Source organism: Phoenix dactylifera, chromosome 14, assembly GCF_051530095.1.
Source record: "Phoenix dactylifera cultivar Ajwa chromosome 14, Ajwa_hap1_PhDact_Kaust_v1.1, whole genome shotgun sequence".
NCBI lineage: Eukaryota > Viridiplantae > Streptophyta > Magnoliopsida > Arecales > Arecaceae > Phoenix > Phoenix dactylifera.
In genome coordinates this window covers 3066679-3077837 of record NC_143203.1, presented here as the reverse complement: position 1 = coordinate 3077837, position 11159 = coordinate 3066679, and positions in this window count along the sequence as shown.

Here is an 11159-nt window from a genome sequence, read left to right as displayed (position 1 = left end):
CTTGGGCACGGAGTCTCTCTCCAATAGAGAACCCCTCACTCGCTAAGAACTGAAAATCTATGTGCCTACCTGTTGTTACTGTGCGATTCGCACAGGAGGGAGTCACGGTTGGCGGAGCAACCGGAGGAGACGGCGCGGAGGGCTCTTCCCTCCGTTCCTCGTCGTTCGCCACCCTAGGACGCCTCCCACCACTACGCCTAGCTTTCTTAGGTGCCATTGATCGGAAATCTAGGGAAATGGGCAGTGGTTTTGGTTCGATTTGTGGTGGAGAGAAGATGGGTGCTAGGGTTTAGGGTTTTGTTGGGGACGATGGAAAACAGCTCGGGACGGCTCGAGCTGTTTCGGCCTATTTAAAAAAACATTCATTCTGTCCTCGAGACGTCTCCGCGACTAATGCAAGACGTCTCGCCGGGGGGACGTCTCTGCGATTTGCCAGAGACGTCTCCGGCACCAAAAAAAAAATTTCAAAACATTTCCAATCTTTTCCCAATTCGTTTTATTCAACCTTAATGATCAGTTTAATTTCTTTTGGCGAATATAAAGTGAGCTTGCTTGTGATCTTTCCCCTTAATAATACATCCTATAAAAGCTTGACAATGATTTTTGAATTATCAATATTGAAATGAGGAATGTTTGATCAAATTTCGAATGCCTATGGAATAGGCTCTGAAAATATCTCTATGAAGAGTCCAAGGGGGATAACTATCCTCCGGAAAGTCAAACAATTCGTCATCTAATTTGGTAGATTCATATTTTCACTCATTAGGCACTAGGTTTGCTATATGTGACCTTGAAGTGTATTAATAGTTTGAGTAGCATTCATATGTATCTCTAGAGCATACAAAGCATTGCATATGTTTGAGGAGTTAAATCATTTAAGCTATAGTATTGAAGTCAAATCATGCTTGCATTATAAGTTCAATCTACTTGCTAGGATCATACAAGCACAAGGCATTCCTTAAAAAATTGAACCTATCTTTACAAAGGGGCTTTGTAAAGATATCGGCCAATTGATTTTCAGTGCATACATACTCAATCAATACATCATTTTTCAACACATGATCTCTTATAAAGTGATGCCTAATCTCTATGTGTTTTGATTTAGAGTGTTGGACAGGATTTTTTGTTAAATTGATTGCACTTGTATTATCACATCTAATTGGAATATTGTCCATTTTGATACCAAAATCTTCAAGTTGTTGCTTAATCCAAAGAACTTGGGCACAACAGCTTCCGGCTGCAATGTACTCAGCCTCAGCTGTGGACAAGGCAACTGAATTCTATTTCTTGCTAAACCAAGAAACCAAATTAGCACCCAAGAATTGACAGGTACCACTGGTGCTTTTTCTGTCGAGTTTGCACCCGGCAAAATCAGCATCGGAATAAGCAATTAAATTTAAATCAGATTGTTTAGAATACCATAAACCTGCATTAGATGTCCCTACTAGGTATTTGAATATTCTTTTAACAGCTTGTAAGTGTGATTCCTTAGGACATGCTTGGTATCTAGCACACATGCAAACACTGAATAATATGTCTGGTCTACTAGCAGTAAGGTAAAGTAAAGACCCTATCATACCTCTGTACAATTTGCAGTCTACACATTTACCTTTTTCATCTTTGTCAAGTTTGCAACTTGAGCCCCTGGGTGTGCTGATTTCCTTTGCATCCTTCATCTTGAACTTCTCCAACATTTCCTTGATGTATTTGGACTGACTGATGAAAATGCCTTCCTCTGATTGTTTTATTTGTAGCCCAAGGAAGAAGTTGAGCTCACCCATCATGCTCATTTCAAATTCTCCCTGCATAAGCTTAGCAAACTCTTGACAAAGACTATCATTAGTAGCACCAAAAATTATATCATCCACATAAATTTGCACAAGCAATAAGTCATTCCCTTTTCTTTTAATGAAGAGTGTTTTGTCTACATTTCCTTTTTTAAACTCATTTTCAATTAGAAAATTACTTAATCTTTCATACCACGCCCTAGGGGCTTGCTTAAGTCCATACAATGCTTTATGCAATTTAAAAACATAATATGGATGTAAGTGGTTTTCAAAACCTAGAGGTTGTTCTACATAAACTTCCTCCATTATATAACCATTTAAAAATGCACTTTTTACATCCATTTGATAGAGTTTGAAATCCATGAAGCATGCATATGCCAAAAGTAGTCTAATAGCCTCTAACCTGGCAACAGGAGCAAAAGTTTCATCAAAATCTATGCCTTCCTCCTGATTGTAGCCTTTGGCTACCAACCTAGCTTTGTTTCTTATTACTATTCCATCTTCATCTAGTTTATTTCTATATACCCACTTGGTGCCTATAATTGAAGCATTAGGGGGTCTTTTCATTAGAGTCCAAACTTGATTTCTTTCAAATTGGTTTAATTCCTCTTGCATAGCATTTATCCAATTTTCATCTTTTTCGGCTTCTTCTAGTGATTTAGGCTCTATCTGTGAAACGAATGCAAGATAATTACTAGTGTTTCTTAAAGAGGATCTTGTCCTTACCCCTTGTGAAGGGTCACCAAGGATTAGATCCCTTGGATGACCATGTGCATACCTCCATTCCCTCGGAAGATCTTGATTTTTTGCTGGGGGTTGATCTTCTTCATCTTGCTGAATTGTATCTTCTTTGATTTCATCCTCATGTTGTTTGTCTTGTATGGAGAACTCCTTCATTCTGTCTTCAAGTATACCTGCATCACCATCTTCTTCTTTTCTAGAAGAATCTCCATTAGCTTCATCAAAAACAACATGAATGGATTCTTCAACAACGAGAGTTCTCTTGTTGAAGACCCTGTATGCTCTACTAGATGAGGAATAACCTAAAAAGATCCCCTCATCTGATTTAGCACTAAACTTACTTAGATTGTCCTTTCCATTGTTTAAAATAAAGCAGCGACAACCGAAAACATGAAAATAACTTATATTGGGCTTCTTATTTTTCAACAACTCATAAGGTGTTTTCTTTAAGATAGATCTAACTAAAGCACGGTTTAAAATGTGGCAGGCAGTATTGATTGCTTCAGCCCAAAAATACTTTGGTAGATCCGATTCACACAACATGGTACGAGCCATATCTGCTAGTGTGCGATTCTTCCTTTCTACCACCCCATTTTGTTGGGGTGTCCTAGGGGCAGAAAAATTGTGATTGATACCGTTTTCTTCACAAAACTTTTCAAAATGCTGATTTTCAAACTCGGTACCATGATCACTCCTAATTGCTTTTAGTTTAAGGTTAAGTTCATTTGAAATCCTATTATGAAACTTGATAAAAGCGAAAAAGGACTCATCTTTGTGGGCAAGAAATGAAACCCATGTAAAACGTGAAAAGTCATCAACAATTACAAGACCAAACTTCTTACCCCCTAGACTAGCAGTTCTAGTGGGTCCAAATAAATCCATGTGAATTAGCTCTAAGGATTTTGATGTTGAGACTATGTTCTTAGGTTTGAAAGAGCTTCTTGTTTGTTTCCCTAGTTGACATGCAGCACAAATTTTATCCTTTTCAAAATCTATTTTTGGTAGTCCTTTAACTAGATCTTTTGTAATCAATTTAGAAATTAAATCCATGCTAGCATGTCCTAACCTACGATGCCATAACCAGCTAGTCTCATTGACCTTGGCATCCATGGCTACAAGACATTGGCCATCTTTCATGGTGAGATCATCAAGATCTACCATGTAAACATTTCCAAGCCTATGTCCCATAAGTATGATCTCATTGTCAATTGGACTACTAATTATGCATAGGGAAGATTCAAATGACACTTTAAAGCCCTTGTCACAAAATTGACTTATACTTAATAAATTATGTTTTAATCCATTAACTAACAATACATTGTCAATAAATGAGGAGGGTGATATGGAGATTTTACCAACGCCAATAATTTGGCCTTTAGCATTGTCTCCAAATGTGACTACTCCTCCTTCTTTTGATTTCAAGGTGACGAAGAGGCTCTTGTCACCGGTCATATGCCTTGAGCAACCGCTGTCAAGATACCACATTCTCTTTTTGCTCCCGGCTGCAAGGCATACCTGCAAAATGATCATGTGAAGCTCTTAGGTACCCAAGTTTTCTTGGGTCCTTCTTGGTTAGTATAGTTGGTTCCCTTAGGAACCCACATTTTGGTTGTGTTTTTACCCTTTACAAATGTGTTCTTATTAGTTTGAATCTTTCTTTGAATGCAAGAATAAGCTTTATGTCCATTTTTCTCACAATAAAAGCATGTAGATTTTTCAGTTTTGACATCTTTTGCTTTTACAAAAAAGTTCTTTAGATATTTTTGTTGTTTGCTAGTTTTGTATCCTAATCCGGCTTTATTAAAAACAGCTCTTTGATTGGATAGAATAAGATTTAATTTTTCCGAGCTATGTGTAAATTTCTGCACAATTGGTTTATACTTGTGTAGCTCATCCTTAAGGTCCAAATTTTCTTTAGCTAATTCTTCCTTATCATTTTTAAGGGATTCAACATTTTGTGCAAGTGAAGTATTACTATTGAGTAGGAATTTGACTCTTAGATTTAATTCCTTAATGAGTGTTTTTGCCGTTTCATACTCAATGCTAAGTTCTGAAATTTTATCCTTTAGGTCAATAATGCTATCATTTTCATAGCTCTCCTTTTCAATCAATAGGTTTTTAATGTCATCCTTCAGTTTTTGATTGGAGGCCTTTAGTTCTTTATTTTTTACTCCTAACATACTACAATCATTCATGAGTTCTTGGAAAGCTTCATATAATTCTTCTAAAGTAAAATCTGTAGTTGAGCTTTGACATACCTCATCGTCGTTGAATGCCATGAAACACAAATTGGCGGTCTCTTCCTTCTCTTCCTTGGAGGAGGATGTGTCACTATCATCCCAAGTCGCTTTCAACGCCTTCTTCTTCTTCTTTCCATAGTGCTTCTTCTGTTGAGGGCATTCGGAGCGGATGTGTCCCGGTCTCTTGCAATCATAACATATGATTGGGTCTCTTACTTTTTCTTTTTCCTTTTTCCAATCATTTCTCCCTCCAAACTTCTTTCTTGGGAAGGCCTTCTTTCTTCTTATGAATTTTTTGAACTTCCTTACTATTAAGCCCAAGTCTTCCTCTTCACTTTCTTCTTCACTTTCACTGCTTTCTTCTTCACAATTACTTGAAGTGGCCTTGAGGGCGATTGTCTTTTTCTTTGGCACATCTTCTTCATGTTGCTTCATTGTGAGCTCATGCGTCATCAATGAGCCCAATAGTTCTTCAAGTGCCAAGGTGTTGAGGTCTTTGGCTTCTACAATCGCCGTGACCTTCGCTTCCCAAATTTTTGGCAAGGACCTGAGAATTTTCCTCACAAGTTCTGAATTAGTGTAAGATTTACCCAAATTCTTTAGACCATTAATTATATCAGTGAAGCGTGTGAACATGCATGAAATAGTTTCGTTGGATTCCATCTTAAATAATTCATATTTGTGAACTAGAATGTTCATTTTCGACTCCTTGACTTGATTAGTACCCTCGTGGGTAACTTCAAGCCTATCCCATATTTCCTTGGCGGAACTACAGGTGGAGACTCTATTAAACTCATTTACATCTAGAGCACAAAACAATGTATTCATGGCTCTAGCATTGAGTTGAACCATCTTACTATCATTCTCATCCCAATCCTCCTCAGGTTTGGGAACCTGAATGCCATTAACTGTGTGAGATGGTTCGTGTGGTCCTTTGATTATAACCCTCCACAAGGCATAATCTTGTGCTTGAACAAAAATTCTCATTCTAGTTTTTCAATAGGAATAATTTGTCCCATTGAAAAGTGGAGGTCTATTGGTAGCCTGCCCCTCAGCAGGAACATTGTTGAAGGGTGTTGCCATCTTGATCTTTGGCAAAGACAGTTAGGTCTTCAAGAATACACAGAGCACCTGCTCTGATACCACTTGTTGCCCAGAGATGGTCACCCAAGAGGGGGGTGAATTGGTTGTTTTAAAATTTTTGTCTAATTAAACAACACCCACAAGTGTAGGTGCAAAAGTAAAATTAAAGTGGTAAACACAATCAATCGCAAACACAGAGGTTTATAGTGGTTCGGAGCTTCCACTGCTCCTACATCTACTCCCCAAACACCTTTGGGAATTTTCCACTATAATCGGCGATTACACTCCGGTAGTTTTTCGAGTGAACTATCCAACTCGTTGTTTTAACCCGGGCTAACAACGAACCCTACTATCCCCCAATTTAAACTAGGCTTGGGATGCCTAACCCTTGTTCCAAGTCCCTTGACTGGAACAAGCACAAAGTTCAAGTGTTTTACAAGAATTTAAAAGCTTCTGTGAAAGCAAATAAAACGATGAAGAACAACAAAACCGGAAGAACCCTCTTTGCCGTTGAAAGCGTGGATGATGGTGGTTCTTCCGATGTGGATCACGTCGGCTTGAATGCGAGCTTTGATTGCCGAGTGGGAGTGAGTAGATGAGCACGAAATCAGATGAAGAAGACTTGAATGCACTTGATTTCTCCTCTTGAAAGCACCAACTCCCTTGAGACTCTTTCTCTTTCTTCTCTCTTGAATGCTCTTGTGTTTGGTTGGTGAGAAGTTGTTTTTAGGCACTTAAAAGCTCCTTTTTATACTTCTACAAGCAATAGATCCGTTAGATACAAAAATATAGCCGTTAGAATTTCAAACAAACCTGCAAAATTGTGTCAGTCGCGTCCCAGGCATTCCGGAGACGTCTCCGCTTGAACGAGAGACGTCTCGGCTGTATAAAAAATCTTTTGACAATGTTGGAGTCGACTCGACGCTTTCTGGGGACGACTCCGAAGAAGAACAGCCCGATTTCTTGTTTTTCTGTTTTTCTGAGAGAGTCGGCTCGCATGTCTCGGGGGTCGTCTCGGGATTTTTGTGCTTTATGCGTGGGGACGACTCCGCGACGTCGGAGACGGCTCCGACGTTCTCTCAATGAAAAAGCAGGTCCTCTGGAATCCCTGAGAGAGTCGGCTCCGCGTCCTTCGGAGACGACTCGCGCGCATCCCTTGAAATCGGCCTTTCTGCCGTCTCTGAGAGAGTCGACTCTGGAAAGCCGGGAGTCGACTCCGACCCTGCGAGACACCTCGGCAGGTGCTGGGGACGTCTCCAGACGTCCCAGCTTCTTCTCTGCGTGCCAGAGACGTCTCTGGAACAAACCGGAGACGTCTCGGCTGCCCCTGATCCGTTTTCTTCATCTCAAAAATCTTCAATAAATCCATCGAAAAATATGGGAACATGCCTTGACAATCCTTAACAATATTCTTAGTTAAACACCTGAAATGCTCAAGTAAATTGTTAATATAAAGGGAATTATACTCTAGTGTTTTGTATTCATCAAAATCCATTAGGGGGTCAACACCCTTTCAGATTAAGCTTGAGCTTACCAGTTAAGCGATCAATAACCAGTGACCAGAAAAGTTCCGGGGTGTGTGGTGGTGCCAGAAGGGATACACCGATGCCACAATATCCGTAACAGTTATCACTGTTGTAAAACTTTCCTAGACATCACCAATTACTAAATTCTCACTGGAGTGGCTTTCAGCCGCTTTTTTTCTAAGAGCCTAATTGAGCTCGAAAATCCTAAGGCCAACGTCTAATTGATTTTAATTTAATTTGGCTTAGGATATGTATGCAAGGTGGTGATTTTTGGGCTAGGAACAGGTAATGACTTTCCGACCTTATCTTTTTAATGGGTTTTGCCCTTAAATTATTTTATGCAAATGCTTAATACTAAATGCAGCAAATAATCAATATTTTTTTTTAAAGTTTATGCAATGTCATTAGGTTGTACTGATTAAATTAACAAGCAAAAAAAAATCTTTTTTTATTTTTTATATTTAAATCCTTTTTTTTAATTTTATATTTTTTTAAATTTTTATATAGGAATAACTTGAATGTAAACTAAAAACTAATCCTTATCCGTTAGTCAATCTTCGAATGCCCATTGAATAAGCTCTGAAGATTACTCCGTGAGGAGCCCCAATAGAGGTATGATAACCTCGGAGGATTGCACCCTATCAATTACTAGCAAAAATAATATTTTTTTTTAATTTTTTGATTTAATTAATTTTTTTTAACCCATTTTTTTAAAAAAATTTAAATTTCAAATTTTGAATTTCAGAATTCAAATTTTCAATTTAAATTTTTTTGAATTTTAGAATTTTGGAATTTTTTTTCAAGTTTTAATTATTATTTTTTTTTTGAATTTTAAATTTCGAATTTCAAATTTCAGAATTTAATAACTACGAAATTATTAACTAAAAATAATCAAAACAAGGGAAATTAATTAAAAAAAAATTTACTACCAGAGTGCATTCACTCCGGGCATCCAAAATTTGATTTGATCTTCGTGATCGTTCTTACTTCTCGATTTGCCTCCCCGGCAACAGCGCCAAAATTTTGTTGTCGAATTTCTGTTTACCTAAAAATATGCTAAACAGATCGTTGTTAGAACCAACAAACAAAGTTTAAATTAATTTTACTCTTACCTGTTCTACTCGAAGAATAGTGGTCGTAAGAGGTCAATCCACAGGGAGGTGATTGGAGTTGCATAAAAATTAAAACGTTCACTCGGATTTGAAATCGATTTTTGAATGATAAAAGAAAAAACATTACGTCGGGGATGTTGACAGATTTTCTGGTCTACCAGAGAATCTTTTTTTTATTTAAAAATAATGAAAAGACTAGTACTTAGAAATCAAAGAGCATTTACAAATTTCATGAAATATTTAACTATTCAAAGGAAAACTTTGGTATGGATGAAAACAGCGTTTAAGAAGATTGAAGCCTGGAACCTAGATTGTATGAGAGAGAATTTCATATATTGCATGAAAAGAAAAATTACAGAATGTGAAAAACATAAATTAAGATTGCAAATCTAAAGCTCTTAAAATAAAACTCTCCAGTAAAATTGCAACAGAAAGAGCTACAAATAAGACTCTTAATTAAAATTAAAAACAACATTGCTCTTAATTAAACTAAAACTAAAAAAATAAAATAAAAAGAAAAAGAAGAACAAGTAACGTGCTCTGTTTGAAAACAGAGCACGAACTTCTCCTCTCTCGTCTTCTTCCCCGGACCAGCCGACCACCCTCTTCTCCCCTGTTCTTTGGCCCAACCGAGCTCACCACCCTCTTCCTCCACCAGCCGACCTCCTCCTCTCTTTTATAGATCGCCCCCACCTCTTTGGCCAGCCGATGGATCCCCTGATGGAGGGGTAACGGAAGCTTGATCGTAGGGAGGAACAAGCTGGCCGCGGGATGCTGGTATCGGGGAAGAGGGTCGTCCGGGATGCGGAAGATGAATGCGAGACACACGTGGATGGCTAGAGGAGGCTGGGACGGCTGAATCTCTGGATGCATCACGGGATCTTGGACACGAAAAAGGGGAGGAGCTGCGGACGGGCGCCGATCCGGAGGGAGGACGGCGTGATTGCTGGGGCGCCGGATTGATTGCAGACAACCGGATCAGTGGAGCTGGCCGCGGGATTCCGAGAGGTTGACGTGCGGAGGAGCTTGATTGCAGCGTGGGATGCTGTGGCTGGGTGGATCGTGGAGGAGATTGATCACGGGATCGCTGGGGCGCGGAAGAAGAAGATCACGCCTTGCTGATTCGGAAAGGAAGCTGGGATTTGGGGAAGAATCACGGGCTGTGAGGAGGATGTGGCCTTGCTTCTTCGGGCCATGCTGGGATCGATCGCGGAAGGAAGGAGATGCGGGCTGAGGCGGAGGAGCCTGCTGTGAATCCGATCACGGAAAGAAGGGGATGCTGTGGGATGAGCTAGAGCACTGCGAATCGGGACGAGGGGGACGCCAGATGAGACGGGAAAGCGAGAAAATAGGGGAGGATCTGCTGCTGTGGACGCGTTGGGAGGTTGGAAATGTGGTTCCTGGGGGATTTTCTCGCGGACCCGGAAGCACGGATTGCCAAGATGTTGAGTGCTGATCCGCTTGCAAGCATCATGGACAGCTGATACTGAGGCATGGCACGGGCTGTTGCTGGCTGGCACGCTGGCATGAACTGAGCTCAAACCCAATGTTATTGGGTCTCTTGGATTTCTTGCACTCAGACACAAATACAATGTTAATTAGTTAATTTTATCATTAATGATTAGCTATAATACTAATTAAGTTGGTATGACGATTGCACTTTTGTGCTCTCATCAGGCTTCTTAGAGGAGGCGATGGGTTGGGGCCGGGCAGCCTGCTGCAAAAGAGGTGAAGGCCGTGGGAGGGGTTCGAGGAGGAGGTTGGAGGTATGCAGCGAGTGGAGTATGAGGAGTGGAGTTAGTGGAGGAGAAAACTGGTAAAGGAGGAGGAAACTGGTAAAGGAGGAGAAGGTCGGCGGAGAGAAGAGAGAAAACCAACAAAGAGGCAGTGGAGCAGGAGGAGGAGCTCGATGGTTGGGGTGAGAGGAAAGGAGATGGGTCGGGCTAGAAATTTGAAAAATATATAGAACCCAACGACGCTTATAATTAACGTCGTCTTGTTATTGGCTTCCGACGATGCTTTTAAGCATCATAATCGGAAAAATCCAGTTCTAACTTCCGACGTTTTAAAACGTCGTCAGAAGCCAATAACAAAATAACGCTAATTAGCTGCGTCGGCAAAATTTGGCATGGTTTTTCTTTTAACAACACTTCTTTCTAACATTGGCACATTTCCGTCGAATTTTTCACTTTTTTCTATAGGGTTAGAAACTGTTTGAGCCATCTTGTATATTTGAAAATAATATGAAATGATAACATAATTGGATTTGTGTGTTGCTTTGGACTCAATTTTCAAGCATAGGAGGGATGGGTAGAGGTTGAACGGTGAGCTTAGAGCGAGGTCCAAGACTTTATTGGGCCTATCCAACCTTTATAATCTATTGTGAAATCCTCCTTGATGTGTAGTTTTGTAGAACTATTTAGACCTCATAAAAATTTTGTGCAGTGGTTATGTCAATTAAATTGTACTTTTACCTAGATATTTAACTTGTGCCTATAGTGGGAATTGGTACAGTCAATTTAAATTTTGAAAAAAATCAGTGTTCTGAAATGCTACCCTACATGTTTGATTGGATTATTATTAGTTTGATTATGTTTATTTTCTTTGACAGGTTATCGTCTTGCATGCTCATGAGGCTCAGTCCTCCATGATGTATGCAGCGGGTTGCCT